Source organism: Tasmannia lanceolata, unplaced genomic scaffold, assembly GCF_043159265.1.
Source record: "Tasmannia lanceolata isolate RefF3 unplaced genomic scaffold, GAP_Taslan_0.1 ptg000008l, whole genome shotgun sequence".
Taxonomy (NCBI): Eukaryota; Viridiplantae; Streptophyta; class Magnoliopsida; order Canellales; family Winteraceae; genus Tasmannia; species Tasmannia lanceolata.
Window position 1 is genome coordinate 69,009,359 of NW_027518685.1, and position 5,368 is coordinate 69,014,726.

The following is a 5,368-nucleotide window of genomic DNA, read 5'->3' on the forward strand; positions in this document are numbered from 1 at the left end:
ATGCAGGATTTCGTCTTGTGATCCGTGGCGTCGGCATGTGCAAAAAGCACAGAGCAGCAGAGGAGTAGCAAGACATGTCTGACTGTCGCCTGGATCGATAAAATCTCGTCCGACATGGACTCTGCCCTAATAACCTTCGCAATCTCAGCGAATCTTGCCGTTGGACTGCCAAACCTCCAACCTTCGACCTCTTCCGTCGAATGCCAGTCTATCCTTATTCTATCCCCTTTAAGGCTTAGACCTAATGCTAATGCTACATCCTTAACCTCAAAGGGGACTACGATGCCGCCTACTCTAAATGCCCTGGACTTGGGTATCCAGGATCGCACGAGGGTGGTCAAAATTGCCTTGTGCAATTTTACACCTTCTAGGTTAAGCAAGCCTCCAAATGGGCTTCTACTTAGGATATCAGTATGTACATTCCTCAACTGCAGGGACTGGAAGAAGTCGTAAAACTTGGAGGGGCAGCATCTTGACGTAACATAAGACGGCTGGAAAATAAAGCATTATTAGATATATATAGCGCATTACCAGAAATACAACACTTAAAAGAATAACAGGAGGCATTACCATGATTTCACGAGATGATTATTATATGCAAAAGATGAATATGAATCCAAATAATCAGATGTGGACCTGTTCAAACACAATGTGAGGAAACAAATTAACAAATATCCATTTAATTTCTTAGAAGCCTATTAGGGTGTTGAGCAAATCTCTAAGGAGAATTAAACCCCTAATTTATCTATTAAACCACTGTTAACATGAAAAATTAGGGGTTTAAACACCTGATTGCTCGCAAACTCAAACCCAATATACCACTGAAATGTCTATTCTATTTTTTAATAGCCTAGTAGGGTGCTGACCAAATCACTACGGAGAATAAACCCCTAATTTATCAATTAAATCACTGTTAACATAAAAAAGTAAGGGTTTAAACAACTGATTTGTAACAAATTCAGCCCCTATAGAGCAATGACATGTCCATTCATTTTATTACAAGGGTGTTGAGCAAATCACTATGGAGAATAAACGCGTCATTTCTCAATTAAACCACTAATTTCTCCTAAATTAGGTTTTTAAACCACCAATAGTTAGTTCAAACACCTTATTTATCAATTAAACGACTGATTTCTCACAAATTAGGTGTTTCAACAAATAATTTCTCAGAAATTAGGAGTTTAAACCACCGATTTCTCAGAAATTAGGTGTTTAAACCACTGCTTTCTAACAAATTAGGGGATTATAACCATCAATAGTTACTTCAAATCCCTCATTTATCAATTAAATCACTGAGATTGGTTTAAACCACTGATTTTTCATAACCCTAACTGAGAAAACGACTAAATCACTGACTTATCAAAACCCTAAATGACAAAACCACATAGAGACTGAAAGGGAGAGAGTGACAGTGAGAGAAATGGGTTACCAACCTGTGAGATTTGCCGCTGAGATTTGCCGCTGAGATTTGCCGCTCAGATTTACCTAGAGAGAGATACAGAGAGGCCGAGAGATAGAGAGAGAGAGAGAGAGAGAGAGAGAGACGGAGAGATGGAGAGACTTGCCGGAATTTCTCCGCCGACGCTCGTATTTGCAGCGAGAGAGAGAGAGAGAGAGTAAACAGTAGAAAGTAAAAAGTAAAAAAAAAATCAAGAGAGTAAAAACAGAGGGAGAGAAAGAGAGTAAAGTTAAAACCGTGTTTTTTAACTAAGGGTATTTCCGTCCCATGGTCATCCAAACCAGTCAACATCACTTCTGTTTGGTGATTTAGAAAACAGCCCTTTTGAAATGTCATTCTCAGTAGAAACCGCTTCTATTTGGTCATTTTCCCTAAAAACTTTTATACGATGTGGGCCCTTATAGTACCTTATTTCCCAAAAAAAAAATCTTACATGGACCATACCATAGGATGATCCAAACCGTTCATGTGATGACTGACTACAATGTAAATAGGTTCTTCTTCTTCTATAGATGGTAGACCTCCAATGTATATAGATTTCCATATATGCAATTCCTCTATAGATCACAAGGTTGGAATAATCTGGTAAAAATTATTCTTCGACCTCAATTGTTGCCCATCAGATGGACGGTTTTGATCATCCTATGAGATGGTATAAAATATCCATTTTTTACTCTTAGTACCGTATTTCCCAAATCATTCATGTGATGACTGAGAATGTGAATAGGCTGTTTTTCAAAAAAACTAAAAAAATCTTACATAGACCATACCATAGGATGATCCAAACCGTATTAACATACGCCAAGCATGCTTAAAAGGACATAACACATGTCATAAGCTACATAAAAGAAATAAAAAGGTAAGATTTTGGCTATTTATTCCAATTTTCTGAAAAAAATGTCTCCCTTTTATTTCTTTAAACATAATTAACCAGATGCTCTATTTACTTTAAAATGCTAAAGTAAAAATGGTTGTGGGGAAATGCGTTTTCCTTTGCAGATGGAAAGAAAAACATTTGGGATGAAACATTTTTCTTGGAAAATTTTCTTCTTTCCACAGTTCAAAGGAAAATGATAAGATTATTAATTTGGAGTGATATTAGTGATATTTTCCTCAATTCAATGTCCCTCTAACTAATATGTAAATAGGAGTGGTTCAAGTTATAATTTTTTGTGGGTAAAAACGTCAAAAATTTAAGAATTTTTTCCCGAAACTTTTCCAGCCCTGTTTGGAATGTAAGAAAAACATTTTTCATGACAAAAAAATTTTGGAATTTTTTTTTCATATCTACTACTATATAGCAGAAGAGAAAATGAGAGAATTTTGTCCATTTAACACGTCAATGTGGATGATTTTTACCCTTTTTTCCCCTCCCCACATATCTGTAGATACTATTTATGTGAGGGTAAAAAAGGTATGAATGTTCGGAATTATTTGCAAAATCTGTGGTATTAACACCTAATTTCGAATCTTCATTTGCTACCCACCTTCTCCAAACGCTATGTCTCACCCATCCTTTGCAATTGTGTGTATTCAGAGATTTGTCTTATTAGATGTGATGAAAAACTGCACGGAAATACTATTTCTTGAAAGGTTGCTAGCAGTAATACGTAAAGAAAGAAGCTACCAATAATAATCATTGTAAAGTTTTGGGGGGAAATTACGGACAACAAGTACCTGGATATGACAATTACAGAAAAAACTACAAAGAAGAGGTATCAAAATATGACAATTATGAAAAAACTACTTTTCTTTATTAATTTTTTGAGGATCTTACGAATTTATCACACCTGTAAAAAATATTTACAAATTCCGGGCATCTTCAGACGTACAACAGATTATGGAAACCTCTATAGATTGGAGGGCTAGGATCAACCTATGGAAATGATTTTATGGCCACAACCTATTGATGTTCTGTTCCATCACATTGACGGTTTGGATCAACCTATGATGTGGTCCCTACAGTTCTTTGTCGGCCCGTGCATCGCACGGGGTTTTTTACTATATATATATATATATAGAGGAATGGAAACTAAGGGAATTATTTGAATTTCTCCCAAAAATCTGTGAGAATTACACATCACTTTTTTTTGACTTTTTTTAACAAAGGCATCCATTCAACCCACATATTTACAATCCTACCCCCTCCTTTATGCTTTCTAACAAAGGCACCTGTTAAAGCCACATAATTTCAATCCAATCCCCTCCTTTATGCTTTTTAACGAAGGCACCCATGAAAGCTACATAATTTCAATCTTACCCCCTCCTTTATGCTTTTGTAATAAAAAATCTATAGGGTGATCTTAACCATCCGATGTAAGAGGAACAACATATTATGGAAACCTCTATAGATTGGACGCCTAGGATCAGCGTATGGAAATTATTTCTGGGGCACAACCTGTTGATGTTGTGTTCCATCACATGGACAGTTTGGATCAACCTATGATGTGGTCCGTACAGTTCTTGGGCCGGGTACGGGTCCAATATTCGTGACCCGTAAATTTCCCCCTGTCATTTTGACCTGGCCTGTGTCACCCGGACCCTTACGGGTCGGGTCAAACCCTCCCATATTTTTCAAGATCATTTTGATGGGCCCAAAAATTAATCTCTTCAAATCTTTGAACTAGTCTATACCCCACAATTGGTGGGCCCAAATATTAATTTCTTCAAATCTTTGAACGAGGTAGGCCCCACCTGTATTTTTCAAAATGAATTGTACGCACCACCCCATGATCCAAACCCTCCATTTGATAATCATAGCCCTCCGATCTAAAGAAAAACTGCAAATTACGGAAACCTCTATAGATTGAAAAGTTGTGATCATCCAATGGAAATGATTTTTGGGGCACGACCTATTTACATTGTGGCCCATCAAATGAATGGTTTCGATCATCCTATGGTGTGGGTCGTGCATTAACATTAAGGCCAAATTGTAGGCCCCACCCAGATTTTTCAAATTAAGTTTGCGGTCAACGCCATAGGATGATCCAAGCTGTCCATTTGATGGGCCGCGACGCAAATAGGTTGTGCCCCCAAAATCATTTCAATGGGATGATCGCAACCCTCCGATCTATAAGGTTTCCGTAATGTGCAGTTTCTCTATTGTCTATCATGAGAAGCTGAATATAATGTTTTCCCACTCCCCGTGTATCGCACGGGGTGTCCCACTAGTATTATAATAAAGAGGAAAGGGTTTTTTACTGTTCATCATGCTAACGTGTCAGCCTCCCCTTCGTCTTAACATATATTTTCTGTGTTTTCGTTTATTTAAAAAAAATCTCAGAAAATAAGATTTCCTTACGTGTCAGCCTCTCCTTCGTCCTCACATGCAGAGAGAAGACAGAAAGAGAGAGAGAGAGAGAGAGAGAGAGAGAGAGAGAGAATAGAAGCCAAAGAAAAGGATTGCTCGTGATATCGCCGAGATTCTCTCTCTCTCTCTCTCTCTCTCGATGTCGGTTGCTTTCCTCATCTCAACGTCACCACCTTCATCTCTTGATACGCCTAAAATCTCGGCCCGCGATATTCTCTCTCTCTCTCGATGTCCGTTGGTTTTAGGGCTGGCAACGGGGCGGGTCGGGGCCGGATGTTGGGGTCCCCTACTCCTTCCCCTCTGCGGGGAATTTTCCCCCTCCCCTTCCCCTCCCCACTGCGGGGATGGTGGGGAATCCCTCTCCCCTCCCCTTCCCCGCCCCGCATCCTTCGGGGACAATCACTTTACTTTCTCACTTTACTTTGTTAAATGTTAGGTTTAAAACTAAAGATTTGCTAGAGACAATCACTTCAGGCTGTTGCGGCTTGGCTGTTGCATGTGAGAGTAGCCACACAACCCACATAGGCTAAGATTTTGTCTTATTCATTTTATTAACCTGGGGACAAAGGTGGTTGCTCTCAGATTCATTTAATTGATCA